Here is a 16122-nt window from a genome sequence, read left to right as displayed (position 1 = left end):
AACCCCATCTCTACTAAAAATACAAAAATTAGCCAGGTGTGGTAGTGCACATCTGAAATCCCAGATACTCGGGAGGCTGAGGCAGGAGAATCCCTTGAACCTGGGAGGCGGAGGCTGCAGTGAGCCAAGATCGTGCCACTGCACTCCAGCCTGGGCAACAGAGCGAGACTCCATCTCAAAAAAAGAAAAAAGAAAAAAGAAAAAAAGATGGCGAGGATATTGGGTCACTGATGGGAAAACAGGGCAGACAAACTAGCCTGGGGCTGTCTGGGAAGAGGAAGAGTGGGTTGCGGGTGTGGGGATACCCTATGGGCAGGGAAAAGGTTCACAGCAATCATGGCACAGAGAGGTGCCTCTCCTTTGACAAAGAGAATCTGAGGCCCAGAGAGGGTTGGCAGCTTGCCCAGGCACACACAGTGGCCGGGGTTAGAGCTGGGCACTGGAACCAGGACCCCGACTTTGAGACATGGGCTCAGCATACCCAGGAGACTGTACCACTCTTGGCTTTAACCTTCATTTCCTGTGCCCACATTGTGGTACCTGGTGAGACCACCTGGCTGTCTACACCTCCTGACTTTTTCAGAGCCTCTTTTCTCCTCCGCAACCTGCTTATAATACCCACCCATCAGCCCTCCTGAGCCAGCTTAGTCATGGGCCTCAAATTCCCTGGAACCCACTGACTTCTCCCCGCTCACCTCAACCAGGCCCTGCCACTCTCATTATGCACTTGACCCTTGACCCCTCTGTAGTGCAAGCTTTGTACTAAAGTGCAAGCTTCCCTTTCTCTGAGTTTTGCAGGCTATCCTTCTAGTTCCTCCTGTTTGGGATTCATTCCCACCCTATCTGCCAAAATCATTTACACGCTGATGCAGGGTGGGGAATAGGGGGCAGCCAAGGGTTGGAGGAAAGTTGAGACAGGGTCTCACTCTGTTGCCCAGGCTGGAGTGCAGTGGGGCGATCATGGCTCACTGCAACTTCAACTTTCTGGGCTCAAGTGATCCTCCTCCCTCAGCTTCCTGAGTAGCTGAGACTACAGGTGCACGCAACCAAGCCCAGATAATTTTAATTTTTTTTGTAGAGACGGGGTCTTGCTATGTTTCCCAGGCTAATCTTGAACTCCTGGCCTCCAGCCATCCTCCTGCCTCAGCCTCAAAGCCCTGGGATTATAGGCATGAGTCACTGTGCCCAGCTGGAAATATTTTTTCTTAGGACATCACCAAATGATCCTACATTTCATTTAAAAGAAAACACCAATGACAACTGTTTTAGAATTCCAGGACAAGAGGAGAAATGAAATGAAGTAAGACCTTGCAAATATTGATATTAAGAACAGTGTTTATTGTACACCTACAAGTGTGGCAGGCACCAAGCCAAGTGCTTCACAGAGATTATCAACCTGTGCTCACTATAGCCCTAGATGAGGTTGTTGCTGGGGGAGTCTCCACCACTACCTCTACCTCATATGTCAAAGGACTTTTGCTAAAGGAACATTCCTGTCTTTGCTTTCCATCCTTGTTTCTCCTCTCTCAGTATTTTCTGCTGTGCTCCATAGTAATTTTCTGGGCATGGGGTTTATCTGAGAAAGTGTGTGTGTAGTGAAGACCTAGGGGATCTGGTACTACCTATGACTAGGGTGCTTGAGTCTATCTAAAGCAGGGGTGAATGTCAGAATGCCCACTGAGGCTTTGTCTTTTATCTTGTTTTTTCCATCATTATCTCTTTCATTTCCTTTTCCTGTCTTATTGCATTGGCTAGGAACTCTAGTGCAATGCTAAATACAAGTTGTGACAGTGGATAGCAATCACCTCTACTCAATAATAAGGCTGATGTTTTATCAGCCATCTGATGTCTATATCTAATTCTCAGTTTGCTCTGAATGTGTGAGGGAGATAATACAGGCCTGTGTATTAGTTTGTTCTTGCTATAAAGAAATGCCTGAAACTGGGTGATTATAAAGAAAAGAGGTTTAACTGGCTCACGGTTCCACAGGCTGTACAGGAAGCATGGCTGGGGAGGCCTCAGGAAACTTACAATCATGGCAGAAGGGTGAAGGGAAAGCAGGCATGTCTTCACATGGCTATAGCAAGGGGAAGAGAGAGAGAGGGAGGTGCTACACATTTTAAACCACCAGACATCACAATAACTCACTATCACGAGAACAGCACCAAAGGGGAAATTCCCCCATAATGATCCAATCACCTCCCACCCAGCCTCACCTCCAACTTTAGGGATTATAATTTGACATGAGATTTGGGTGGGGGCAGAGAACTAAACCATTTCAATCTCCCAGAAGTCCATTTTACAGATAAGGAACTGTGAAGTAACTCGCCCAAGGTCACACATTTATTAAGTGGCAAAGCTTTTATGTGGATCTCTGCCAGTTTGACTTCAAAGCCCATAATCTTAACTACTGTGCTATAAAGTCTTCCATAAAACGTAGTCTAAGGGAACAATCATTTAATAGCATGATGCTGGAGTAAGATCAGGGATACGCACCGTTCGAATAGGTTACAAAGCAGCAATTATGTGTAAGAACCAATGCTACATAAAAATGCAATCCATGATAACACAAGCATTACACAATGATGGGAAATGGAGCAGGCATTTGACTGGGAGCAAATAAGCTAACACTTTATATCTAACACTAAAATGACCTCCAGACAGATTATAAAGTTAAAACTTATATAAATAAGTAATAAAATTCTAGACTAGCTAGTAGGAAATAAATCGAATTCTTTTTTAGCCTCTGGAAAAGCGTTCATAACTTTTCCTTAACTTCCTTAACGTTCCTTAAATTTTCTAAGGAGTTTTATAAATGTTCTAGCAAAAGAAGAAATCATACGGAAAAAGATGAACCTGTTTGACCATGTGTTGAGTGGTGTTGTGGGATGGCGAGGGGGGTCCCCAGGAGTGCCCCTACTGAGGATGTGGCAGGAGTGACCGACCGTGTAGGAGGAAGCCACGGCAACCAGCAGTGTCCATCATTTTTGAAGGCCGAGAAATGACACCAACATACTTTCGTGATTGCCACGTTGCACTCTCTGGAATTCCCCCACCCCGGCAGCCTTTGGATGCTCACACAAGTCACACCCTTAGGAACACTTACACCCTTGATCGTGCACAAGACCATACACCCTTGGAGTTCCACAAATGCACTTTCCCTCGGCTTCATGCACCCATCGGTCTCCCACAGAAGTGCTCCTTTGGGGCCAGGCATGGTGACTCACGCCTGTAATCCCAGCACTTTGGGAGGCCAAGGTGGGCAAATCACTTGAGGTCAGAAGTTCGAGACCAGCCTGGCCAACATAGTGAAACCCCATTTTTACTAAAAAATATACAAAAATTATCTGGGCATGGTGGCTCACGCCTGTAATCTCAGCACTTTGGGAGGCCAAGGTGGGCAGATCATTTGAGGTCAGGCGTTCAAGACCAGCCTGGCCAACATGGTGAAACCCCGTCTCTACTAAAAGATACAAAAATCAGCCAGGCATAGTGCCTGTAATCCCAGCTACTCAGGAGACGGAGGCAGGAGAATAGCTTGAACCCAGGAGGCGGAGGTTGCAGTGAGCTGGGATCGTGTCACTGCACTCCAGTCTGGGCAACAGAGCAAGACTCCATCTCAAAGAAAAAAAAAAAAGTCATCGCTTATAAGGTGCATCAGTTGTAAGGTTTCCTATGCCCTCTGCAGAGGAGGTACCACTCCCGCAGGGGTGAGTGCACCCACACGGCAGCCACGCCAAGTGCCTGCCCTTCTCCCTCGGCCCTCGCTTCTCTCTTCCTGTCCGGTAACCTACACACAACGCCCTGTCCAGCTGCACACCCACAACAGGGCAGAGACTTCTGAAGGGCGGCCAGTGTTGGGAGACGATTCTACCCGCCGCTGGTGCCCCTGATACCCGGCGGGCTGCATGTCCCCAAACCAGATGACTGGGCTGCTCCCTCACCCAGGGTCCCCTGTGACCAGGGACAAAGCTTCAAGCCAGGTTCAGGCCTTCTCTGGGCTTCAAATGCACTGGCCCTTCCAGGGACTTCCCCTGCAAGACTGTGATCTCATGGGCCCTTTCCCCAGCTGGGACTGGACAAGGAGCCAGCCCTCGGGCACCGGCCTCGTTGCCGCCCACCTCGAAGTCTTCGTGGAGGGCAGAACATGTTTTTAAAACACAAAAAACTCATCCTGTCTGAACCGAACATTTTTCTCTGCTTGTTGAACAACACCATTTACATTCCTGGGCCAGTCGGCGGCCAAGATATTTATAGCCCTGCCCTGGCACTCCATCTTGCCTAATTGGCGTGGCCTGACGGGGGCCCTATCCGTCCTGGTAAGTGGGCCTCTCACCAGCCTCCAGCGGGCCCTCTGCCAGCCCAGACGTTCCCAGGCCTGGGTTGGGGAGGTGGCCCTCACCCCGTCTGCTGCCCAGGCCCCTCTCCAGGGGGCTTGGTCATGCCAGGGAAGCCCCCAAGAGCAAACAACTGGCCCAGGCCACCTGGACCGTCCAGCCCAAGGGTGGCTGGGGATCACTGACAGCATCTGCCCAGACATTCCCAGGCATCCACGCTGCCCTCAGCCTCCCTGTCACCCACACTCCATCCCCCGAGCTTACAGAGGAAGCCCTGTCACTCCGCTGCCTGATGACCTCATGGTCCCCTGTCCCACAGGATGGAGCCTCAGCTCCTTTGTGGGCTCTGGAAGGACCATCACTGTTTGTGCAGTGACAGCCCTGCCACTTCTCACTCTCTGTCCCAGTCATGAGGAGGGACATGATGCTTCCTAACAAGGGAAGCCGGGCTCCAGGCCTTTTTTTTTTTTTTTTTTTTGAGTCTGAGTCTCTCTCTGTGGCCCAGACTGGAGCACAGTGGTATGATCTCGACTCACTGCAATCTCTGCCTCCTGGGTTTAAGTGATTCTCCTGTCTTAGTCTCCCAAGTAGCTGGGACTACAGGCATGCACCACTAATGCCCAGCTAATTTTTGTACTTTTAGTGGAGATGGGGTTTCACCATGTTGGCCATGCTAGTCTTGAACTCCTGACCTCAAGCGATCCCCCCCGCCTTAGCCTCCCAAAGTGCTGGGATTACAGGTGTGAGCCACCATGTCCGGCCAGCCAACCCATCTTCTGAGGCTCAGTTTCCACATCTGAAAAATGGGAAGCTATAATACTCCCTGCCTCATAGGGTGGTCGAGTTAGATCTAGTAGGAGAAGCACTACATAAGTGCTAGCTGCTTGAAAAATTTTTTTCATTTAGAGACAGGGTTTAATGCTGTTATTATTATATTACGTCATTACGCTCTCAAGCTGTCCTATCAGTTGCAAATTCATTCAACAGATGTGAGTGGCTCTCAGGGGCGCAGCAGTGAGTGAGACTCATAAGGCTCCTGCCCTCATGGGTCTTACAGTTTTTGGTGGCAGAGACAAAAGGTGAACATGCCTTTATAAATTAAGGTAAATTCCCATGAAGGAGACACACAAGGGGCTCTGAGGGAAAAGACTTGGGGAAACCTAGTTTGGGTTGCTGAAGAAAGTAAGCTCTGGCCAGGTGTGGTGGCTCACACCTGTAATCCCAGCACTTTGGGAGGCCAAGGCGAGTGGACCACTTGAGCTCAGGAATTCGAGGCCAGCCTGGCCAACCTGGTGAAACCCCGTCTCTACCAAAAATACAAAAATTACCTGGGTGTGGTGGTGGGCGCCTGTAATCCCAGCTACTCGGGAGGCTGAGGCAGGAGAATCGCTGGAACCCGGGAGGCAGAGGTTGCGGTGAGCCAAGGTCGTGCCACCGCACTCTATCTAGCCTGGGCGACAGAGCGAGACTCTGTCTCAAAAAAAAAAAAGAAAAAAGAAAGTAAGTAAGCTCCAAGCTGAGACCTAAAGTATGAGAAGGGACCAGTGGGGAAAGAATCACAGAAAAGAGCATCCAGGCAGAGGGAACAGCGTATGCAAACACACAGATTCCAGGGGAAAAGAATTGGGGGAGAGTGAAACTGGGGGAGGTGAGGCCACACCAGGTCATGGTGAACCTCCGAGCCATTTGGATATTGTTGATTTTGGTGCAAATGCAATAGGAAGCCCTTGGGGAAAGGGGTGGTTTAAGCAAGAGAATGTCGATGGGGCCTGATTTACATTGTCTGCAGATTATTCTGGCTGGAGGGGGTGGAGAGGAGGCAGGGAGGCAGAGAGGAGGCTGTGCTGGCCTCCAGGGCCGAGTTCGTGGTGGCTTGACACAGGGGTGGCAGCGAGAACAGAGGGAAGTAGATTTGGGATTTATTTTGGAGGTAGAATTGATGAGTCTTGGCGGTGGCCGGGGTGTGGGTGGTGAGGGCGGGACCATCCGAAGATGCCTCCCAGTTTTCTGGCTGGAGCCATCAGGCAGACGATGGTGCCACTTCCCGAGATGGGGAAGTCACAGGGAGGGGCAGGCTGGGGAAGAAACCAAGAGTTGACTTTTGGACGCATTATGTTTGAGCTGCTATTTGTCCTGCCTGGCTAGTGACTGACAGAGCTCCGTGGGCCTCAGAGTTACAGAAGTCGCCCCTGTTCCCCTGTGGTCCCTGCTCACATGTGGCCCCATGAGGTGTTTCAAAGCAATGAAATTGTTCGAGCATCCTCTAGCCCCCTTTCTTGGGGCCAGCACCATCTTCCCAGGAGTAGAACTGACTCACTCCAACCACTTCATTCTTTTTTCTTTTTTTTTTGTTTTGAGACAGAATTTGGCTCTTGTTGCCCAGGCTGGAGTGCAGTGGCACAATCTCGGCTCACCACAACCTCTGCCTCCTGGGTTTAAGCGATTTTCCTGCCTCAGCCTCCCGAGTAGCTGGGATTACAGGCATACACCACCACCACGCCTGGCTAATTTTGTATTTTTAGTAGAGACGGGGTTTCTCCATGTTGGTCAGGCTGGTCTCGAACGCCCAACCTCAGGTGATCCGCCCGCCTTGGCCTCCCAAAGTGCTGGGATTACAGGCGTGAGCCTGGCCCCAACCACTTCATCGTGAAACAATGAAGGACCTCAGCCTTGTTCACAGGCTCAGTGGGAAGGTGTCTCTGTTGGGATCCCCTGACTGCTGTGAACTCCAGGCCTTGGGCCTGTCCCCCTTTCCTGTCCCCCTACTTCAGCCCCCACCTCCTGGATCTGCTCTGCAGAACTCTATCAGTGTTTTAGAGACAGGGTCTCTGTTACCCGGGCTGGAGTGCAATGGTGGGATCACAGCTCCCTGAATCCTCGAACTTCTGGGCTCAAGCCATCCTCCAACCTCAGCCTCCTAAGTAGCTGGGATCACAGGCATATGCCACCATGCCTGGCTTTTAAATTTTTATAGACACGGGGTCTTGCTATGTTGCCCAGGCTGGTCTTGAACTGGCCTCAAGCAATCCTCCCACCTCAGCCTCCCGACGTGCTGGGATTACAGGCACATGCCATCATGCCCAGCTAATTTTTAAATTTTTTTTTTTTTTTTTTTTTTGAGACGGAGTCTCGCTCTGTTGCCCAGGCTGGAGTGCAGTGGCCGGATCTCAGCTCACTGCAAGCTCTGCCTCCTGGGTTCACGCCATTCTCCTGCCTCAGCCTCCCGAGTAGCTGGGACTCCAGGCGCCCGCCACCTCGCCCGGCTAGTTTTTTGTAATTTTTTTTAGTAGAGACGGGGTTTCACCGTGTTAGCCAGGATGGTCTCAATCTCCTGACCTCGTGATCCGCCCGTCTCGGCCTCCCAAAGTGCTGGGATTACAGGCTTGAGCCACTGCGCCCGGCCTAATTTTTAAATTTTTATAGAGAGGGAGTCTTGCTATGTTGCCCAGGCTGGTCTCCAACTCCTGGCCTCCAGCAATCCTCCAGCCCCAGCCTCCCAAAGTGCTGGGATTACAGGTGTGAGCCACCACACTTAGCCCTGCAGGACTCTTTAGAACCACATAGACTCCAGTTTGAACCCCGCCTCTGCCATCCATATCTACCAGTTATGTGAGTGTTCTCCGTCAGTGGAATGGGGTAAAGAACAGTGTTCCCTCAGGGGTGTGGTAAGCATTCATTGAGATAATGCTTATAAAGGTTTCATGCCAAAGCTACTGAAAGGCAAGTGTGAAATTTGTTGTTTTTATTATTTAGTATTGCCTGATCTCCCACCCAAGCCCACCGTAAAGGTGTGATTATGATATCCACAAGCCAGAGGCCCCCACCACCTTCTTGTCTTTTTCTGCCTCACCCCGACCCATCCCACAGCAACCTTACAAGGCTCTGATGGTGGGATTCCAGGCATCATCAACCAATGGGAAGGGAGGGGGCACTGAGTCACCCCATATTGGCACGTGGCAGCCTCTGGGGGCTGTGGGCAGGGCTGGCCTCATCTGGTGACTGGGGAGGGAACTGGCAGAAGGCCGGGGAAGGGGGACAATGGGCCTTTGTCTTTGCCGAGGTTTCTCCGTCCAAGATGCTCCAGCCCCTAGACAAACATGACCTCATTCCTCCTCCAGGCTCCAGGACCCAGGGCAGAGGCAGGCTTGGAGTTGGACGCACCCACCCCATTTCACAGACTGGAAAACCAAGTCGCACAAGGAAAGAAGACAAGAGGACACCGAGGCTCCAGCCCTAGAACCCAGCCAGAAGTCATGCCCTCCTGGGTTGCTGAGCCCAGGGAGGGGACTCACAAGAGGACCTTCTAGGCAGCAAAGGTCTAGCTATTCCGCAAGCTCCTGGGACAGGCAGGTTGCACTTGGATCTGCTACTAACAGCTGTGTGGCTCTAAGCAGCTTACTCACCTTCTCTGGGCCCTGGTTTCTGGATCAGAAAGAGATGCAGGCCTGGCAGCCTCTTTCTTGCAAGGTTATGGTGCCCTTGGAGATCGCTGCTAAGAATTCAGACAGGCCTGCTTCAAGCCATAGCACCTGCGCTCACTGCTCTGCCTTTAATGGGGTGATCTTCTGGGGAAGACAGTGGGGATTAAGGCCCATCCCACACAAGCCTCCAGGGTCCACACACATCCCTCTCTTGCCAGCGGCTCTGCAGTGACAAGGCCTGGTAGGAGTCTGGCATATCTTTCTGGTAGCTTCCTAAGTGACATTCTCCCACACTGGCCCTGCTGGGCTTTCACCCCCTGCCCACAGCAGCCCTCACTTCCTATGCCGATACCCCCTCCCCAGAGGGTCTTCTCCAACCTGGTCTCCATCACCCCAACCATCTGGGTACACCCCTGCACCCGAAACCTCAGCAATTCAAGTTGCAAGATGCCAGCGGGAGGGACTCCCAGCCATTCTCTCAGTCTCATCTCTAAGATGGGATAGTGGGGCTGGGCACAGTGGCTCACAGCTGTAATCCCAACACTTTGGGAGGCCAAGGCAGAAGGATGACTGGAGGCCAGGAGTTCGAGATCAGCCTGGGCAATATAGCCAGACCCTATCTCTACAAAAAAAGTTTAAAAATTAGCCGGGCATGGTGGTGTATGGTCCCGGCTACTTGGTAGCCTGAGGCAGGAAGATTACTTGAGTCCAGGAGTTCAAGGCTGCAGTGAGCTATGTTTGCACCACTGTACTCCAGCCTGGGTGACAGAGCAAGACCCTGTCTCTAATAATAAATAGAAAAAATGGGGCCGAGTGCAGTGGCTCATGCCTGTAATCCCAGCATTTTGGGAGGCTGAGGCGGGTGGATCACCTGAGGTCAGAAGTTCGAGACCAGCCTGCCCAACATGGCAAAACCGCGTCTCTACTAAAAATACAAAAAATTAGCCAAGTGTGGTGGCGGGCACCTGTAATCCCAGCTACTCGGGAGGCTGAGGCAGGAGAATCGCTTGAACCCAGGAGGTGGAGGTTGCAGTGAGCCGAGATTGCGCCATTGCACTCCAGCCTAGGCGACAGAGCAAAACTCCATCTCAAAAAAAAAAAATAAATCAACAAAGAAATAAATAATAAATAAGTAAAATGAGATAATGGTAATTCTTGGGGACGTGGGAGCATTGGGTGAGAGAGGAGACTCCAGGGACCTGCACAGGACTGGACACAGAGTAGATGCTTATGAAATGACAGGCGTATTAATACCAACTATTCGTCCTTCTCAAAAGTCATTCAGAACAACCTCCCAAGTCATTTACAGAAAGTAAAACCAGAGAGGGTTAGCTCTCAGCTGTCGTCACACAGCCTGTCAGTGTCAGGGCACGGTGCAGACCCGGCCCCCAGGTGCTGCCCTGGGGGTTCTCAGGCCGGGCCCTGGTTCTCAGCTCAGGGACCAGGTGAGGGAGGAGGGCGAGTGAGGCTGGAGACCGACCCAGGCTCTGGCCTTTCCCTTGGCCCCGTCTTCCACCGCGGCTGCATTCCCAGTGAGATAAACAAGGGATCAGTGGGAACAAAATGGATGAAGTAACGGGGAAGATATGAGCGGCCGCGCCCAGCCCCCAGCCCGCCCCACCCGCCTGCCCGCCAACAGGGACGGCTTCAGGAGAGGCATGGCCGGCCCCTGAGTCTTAGCCTGTGCCAGGCACTAAGGGTGCTCAGTGCTGGCCAAGCCCTGCCTGATCCCCGGGCTCAGGTGGCAAACCCCCCGTGGTGCCCTTGGACCCTCCCTGGGCCCTGTCCCTACGCCCCACCCTCCCTAAGCTGGGATTATTTCAAATCCCCTCCACCAGACTTTTGGAGGAGACAATTGCACGCTCCCAAGTGCAAATTCAGAGCCCCAGGGCTGTCTGGAGCGGACATAGGATTTGCCACCCTGGCTCAGCTGGCCTGGGGTTCAGCCTGACGCAGCCTGTCCGTGTCTCTGGGGCACCCGCAGTGCCTTGCTGCCTGGGGCCAGCTCCCTGCCACGGTGGAGGGGCTGTGTGTGCCCAAGGCCTCCCCAATCCTGGTGCCAGCTTCCTGCCCCTGCAAATTTCTGCCCATCCTGACCTCTCCAAGGAGCCTGGAACTCAGGAGGGGCGTCTCCAGGGCCAGATGGGAGGCTGGCACTGCTGCCAAAGCCTGGACACCCACCCAGCCGGACACCACCCCGGGTACCTTCCCCTGCTGAGACATAGACAAAGAGCGAGTGTGTTGGCTGGACAGGGCTCCACCCGCCGGCTGTGAGCAGCCAGGACCTGCAGCCTTGGGCCAGGGACCCCAGAGGCTCAACATCCGCCTCTGCTTGCCTCAGAAGGAGGCAAGAAATGAGTTCTCCGCCTGCCAGTAAACATCACTGGAGCGCCCACCGGTGCCCTAAGCTGGGAGCCTGGCAGGGATGGGATGTGCGGTGGGCATCCCAGGGCCTGCTTGGCTCACTCCAGCCTCAGTGGCCCTCAGTTAACAGTCCCCAAACTGCCCCAGGCCCTGACCAGGCTAAGAGGAGGCTGTCTCTCTCCCCTCTCAGGGTTTTTGCAATCAACAGGGCTGGAGTGGTGGAGTCCCAGACCCCGGAATCTGCATTCTGGGACTCCTCGGGTGATATGAAGGCAGGTGTTCTCCGAGCACACCGGAGAGACTCCACTCTGGACGCTTCCCCATTTCCCCGTCCCCTCCCCGGCTTCAGAGGGCCCTGTCCCTACCTGCAGAGGGAGGCTCCTTCATCCCAGCTTCCCCAGTACTCAGGTCCCCACTTTGCCGGCTGACTTTCTGTCCCCCCACGCCCAAGGCATCCTCTGTTATGACCACGGAGACCCACATTGGTTTCCCCAGCACACAACCACCTTCCCTCTTCGCGAGCTGGTTCCTCGGTCGGAAACGCTTGTTTAGTGGTCTCCTTTCTACCCAAAATATTCCCACTCAGCCTCGCAGGCCACCTCCTATGTCGCCTCCAAGAAGCCTTCCTTGATCTCCGCCCAGTCCGTGCGGTCCCTCTGTTCTAACATATCTTCTACTAGCGCTCATCACACCGGAGTAAAATCGCCTCTCCTCTGGCTAGGAGCTTGTCAAGAACTGAGGCTGTGTGTGAACCTCCCACACTGAGCCAGCCAAGGGCTGCTGGCTGAGCAGGACAGGCCACGGGACAAGGCCACCCCCTAAGCTACGACAACACACTTGCCCAGACTCAGACGTCTCAGGGGACGTCACGTGTGGAGCGTGGGGGAAAGGGACTGACATTTGCTGAAGTCCTATGATGTCCTATGTTCTCTTGTCCCCTTTCTTCAAAGGAGAAGACCGAGTCCTAGGGAAAGGAACTGACTCGCCCAGGGTCACTCAGCTCAGAGGTGGTGAGGTTGGCCTGGGAACCCCTGTGATCATTCTTCAAACCTCGTTGCTCCCATGCGACCAAAGTCTCCAGCTCACCCCGTCCCCTACCCAGCAGGACACACACTGCATGAAATTAAGAATAATTCTAGGCCGGGTGCGGTGGCTCATGCCTGTAATCCCAGCACTTTGGGATGCCGAGGCGGGCGGATCACCTGAGGTCAGGAGTTCGAGACCAGCCTGACCAACATGGAGAAACCTCATCTCTACTAAAAATACAAAATTAGCTGGGCATGGTGGCGCATGCCTGTAATCCCAGCTACTTGGGAGGCCGAGGCAGGAGAATTGCTTGAACCCAGGAGGCAGAGGTTGTGGTGAGCCGAGATGGCACCATTGCACTCCAGCCTGGGCAACAAGGGTGAAACTCTGTCTCAAAAAAAAAAAAATTCTAGGCCGGGTGCGGTGGCTCACGCCTGTCATCCCAGCACTTTGGGAGGCCAAGGTGAGAGGATCGCTTGAGTCCAGGAGTTTGAGACCAGTTTGGGCAATATAGCGAGACCCCATCTCTACGAAAAAAAAAAATTACAAAAATTAGCCAGGCATGGTGGTGTGCACATGTAGTCTCAGCTACTACGGAGGCTGAGGTGGGAGGATTGCTTGAGCCCAGGAGGTCGAGACGGCAGCGAGCCGAGATTGCACACTGCACTCCAGCCTGGGTGACACAGTGAGATTCTAGTTAAAAAAAAGAAGAAGAAGATTTCTGAGAACAATGACTTGCCCAGAGCTGAGGTCCAGAGCCAGAGGCCTGACTCTAGAGAGTGAACCGAGAAGCTGAGACATACACGGTCCCTGCGTGTGTGGCGTACAGTGGACGCACGTGGCGAGACTCGTCAGCTCATGAGCGCAGGACCCCTCCCCCTCTGGCCTGGGAGCCATCTGCCCTGGGGGCCACGGGCTCCTGAGGCTGCTCCCCCGAGACTCACCAGGCAGGATCTGGATCGCAGAGTTGACACTAAACACATCCTCCCAGCAGGCTTGGGAGGCACCCCCGAAGAGGCCAGTGCTGTTTTGAACAGAACGGGGATGAGGTGACCCCTGACTCCCTGCCAGAAAGCCACTTAGCGGCAGCCGCTGGCGCACCGGAGACATCCAATCAGTCAGCACGGGCTGCGTGATGGGCCGGTGTCCAGCCATGGCTGCGAGGGGAGCCACCAGAGGGGAGCCAGATGGGCCCAAGGCCCTAGCTCAGGGGGAGGCGGGGGCTGCGGTGGCCATCTGTAGGGAGCCACTCTCTCTCTCTTTTTTTAAATTTAAATTTAAGAGACAGGGTCTCACTCTGTCATCCAGGCTGGAGTGCAGTGGCGCAATCACAGCTCACTGCAGCCCCAACCTCCTGGGCTCAAGGAGTTTGAGGCTAATCCTCCCACCTCAGCTTCCTGAGTAGCTGGGACTACAGGTGCACTCCACCACACCTGACTAATTTAAAAAAAAAAAAAAAAAAACTTTTTGTAGAAATGGGGTCTTGCTATATCGCCCAGGCTGGTCTTGAACTCCTGATCTCAAGTAATCTCCCGGCCTTGACCTCCCAAAGTGCTGGGACTACAGGTGTGAGCCACCATGCCCTGCCCAAAGTAAAGTTATTTTAAGAATTGTCTGTGTTCACTGTTTACACTTTTCACTTACTACTTTCCTCCTTCATCCCCTCCAACCTGGCTTCTGTCACCCCTATTCCACCGAAACTCCTCAGCTCAAGTTCACCGATGCCCTTTCTGTGGATCAATCTTGTGAATCCTTTTCACTCCTTATTTTACTCAAAATTGCTCAGCATTTCATGTTTTTTTTTTCTTTTTGAGACGAAGTCTCACTCTGTCACCCAGGCTGGAGTGCAGTAGCACAATCTCGGCTCACTGCAACCTCCACCTCCCGTGTTCAATGAATTCTCCCATCTCATCCTCCCGAGTAGCTGGGACTACAGTGCATGCCACCACACCTGGCTAATTTTTGTATTTTTAGTAGAGACGGGGTTTTACCATGTTGCCCAGGTTGGTTTCGAACTCCTGACCTCAGGTGATCCACTTGCCTTGGCCTCACAAAGTGCTGGGATTACAGGCATGAGCCACCATGCCCGGCCATTCACACTAGTTTTAAAATTTTTTTTTTTGAGACGGGGTCTCACTCTGTCGCCAGGCTGGAGTGCAGTGGCGCAATCTTGGCTCACTGCAACCTCCACCTCCCAGGTTCAAGCAACTCTCCTAACTTAGCCTCCTGAGTAGCTAAGACTACAGGTGCGTGCCACCATGCCCTGCTAATTTTTATATTTTTAATACAAGACGGGGTTTCACCGTGTTGGCCAGGCTGGTCTCGATCTCTTGACCTCACATTCACACTAGTTTTAACTCCTCACTTCGGGAATCCATTTTCTCTTTTCCTCTGTGACCTGCATTTTGATTTTCCTCCCCTCTTTTTCGGCTACTCCTTCCCCAGCTACTCCCATCTCTCGCTACTCTCCCTTTTCCAGCCCTTAAAGTTGGGGCTCTTCAAGGCTCCGTCCTGGGTCCTCCTCTCTTCTCACTCCCCACACCCTTCTCTAGGGTGCAGTTCACCTTGTTCCCTTTCTTCAGTTACCAGATATGGTCAATATCAGTTGGGCTACAGGCTGGAATCTCCTGGGGAGCTCTGGAAAAATTCCAGTACCAGGCAGAATCCTCGGCCATTCTATCGGTCTAGGGTTGGAACCCAGGCATCTTTTTTTTTTTTTTTTTTTTTTTTCAGACGGAGTCTCGCTCTGCTGCCCAGGCTGTAGTGCAGTGGCCGGATCTCAGCTCACTGCAAGCTCCACCTCCCGGGTTCACTCCATTCTCCTACCTCAGCCTCCCGAGTAGCTGGGACTACAGGCGCCGCCACTACGCCCGGCTAATTTTTTTGTGTTTTTAGTAGATACGTGGTTTCACTGTGTTAGCCAGGATGGTCTCGATCTCCTGACCTCGTGATCCACCCGCTTCGGCCTCCCAAAGTGCTGGGATTACAGGCGTGAGCCACCGCGCCCGGCCGGCATCATTATTTTTAAAACCTTTCCAGCTCTCATTTTAATCTGCAGTCAAAGTTGAGAACCACGAAAAGAGATGCTGCTAACTCCCAAATCCTTCACACCTATCCCCAAAGGACCCCTGATGAGCTTTGCTGGCACTATAGATTAGCTTGCAGTTTCCAGAATCTTACATATGCTTTTATTGCCTGGCTTTTTTCATTCATGATGAGGATTTTGAGACGCATCCATGTTGCAGCACGCATCAATAGTTTCATTCTTTTTTTTTAAATTGCTGTTGCGTTTCATTACATGGTTATAGCTGGATTTGTTTATCCTTTTACCCATTGATGGATATTTGGTTTGTTTTTAGTTTTTGGCTTTTGCAAATAACACTGCTATGACTATTCATGTATAATGTGTGCATAGATGTCTTCATGTTGCTTGGGAAATACCTACGGGTGGAGTGGCTGGGTCTTATGGTAGGTGTATGATTAGCATTTTAGAAACTGCCAAAAGGTTTTCAAAAGTGGCTGTGTTTTCTTCCACACCCCCCGGTCACGAAGGAGAGTTCCAGGTTTTGCCCATTTTAAAATTGGGTTGTTTGTCTTCCTAGCATTGAGTTGTCTAAATACAACTGAAAAAAATATTTCAGTCCGTGGTGCATATCTTTATCATTTTTTCCTTCCTTCCTTTCTTCCTTCCTTCCTCCCTCCCTCCCTTCTTTCTTTACTTCCCTCCTCCCTTCTTTCCTTCCTTTCTCCCTCCCTCCTTTGTTCCTTCCTTTCTTCCTTCCTTCCTCCCTTTTTTTCTTCCTTCCTCCCTTCTTTTCTTCCTCCCTTCTTTCCTTCCTTTCTCCCTCCCTCCTTTGTTCCTTCCTTTCTTCCTTCCTTCCTCCCTTTTTTTCTTCCTTCCTCCCTTCTTTTCTTCCTTCCTTCCTCCCTTCTTTCCTTCCTTCCTTCCTCCCTCCCTCCCTTCCCTCCCTTCG

The 16122-nt window shown here is 52.2% G+C and overlaps 1 long non-coding RNA gene across 1 annotated transcript; it reads right to left on the bottom strand.

Moving 5' to 3' along the window:
• Window positions 1-8057: 8057 nt before the first annotated feature.
• LOC135969875 (uncharacterized) lies at window positions 8058-10279 on the bottom strand. The gene is made up of 3 exons (XR_010585237.1): window positions 10066-10279; window positions 8741-8899; window positions 8058-8424 (listed from the first exon to the last, which is right to left on the bottom strand). It is a non-coding gene; the product is annotated as an uncharacterized lncRNA (long non-coding RNA).
• Window positions 10280-16122: the final 5843 nt, after the last annotated feature.

The sequence above is a fragment of the Macaca fascicularis genome, chromosome 3 (assembly GCF_037993035.2).
Source record: "Macaca fascicularis isolate 582-1 chromosome 3, T2T-MFA8v1.1".
Taxonomy (NCBI): domain Eukaryota; kingdom Metazoa; phylum Chordata; class Mammalia; order Primates; family Cercopithecidae; genus Macaca; species Macaca fascicularis.
The sequence above is the reverse complement of the archived record's forward strand: the minus strand, read 5'-3'. Positions and strand labels throughout refer to the sequence as shown.